Below are 245 nucleotides of genomic sequence, written 5' to 3' on the forward strand. Positions count from 1 at the left end.
TTCATGGATTTGATTAATTTCTCGCAAATAATCTCAAGGACTCTTTGTTACAAAAAAAAAAAAATCCCTCAAGACAAAGGGTTTGGAATAATTAACAGTCTTTCCACACTAGATTCGTGCTCAGAAAACTAAAAAGAAAAAGAAATCACAAGATCTATTTAATAAAAGGTTATGTTTGATTGCAACAAGAAACAAGCAGGAACTGGGAATGAAGAATGCAAATCCTAAATAAACAGGGAGTTATG

This window comes from Penaeus monodon, chromosome 19 (assembly GCF_015228065.2).
Source record: "Penaeus monodon isolate SGIC_2016 chromosome 19, NSTDA_Pmon_1, whole genome shotgun sequence".
In the NCBI taxonomy this organism is placed as follows: domain Eukaryota; kingdom Metazoa; phylum Arthropoda; class Malacostraca; order Decapoda; family Penaeidae; genus Penaeus; species Penaeus monodon.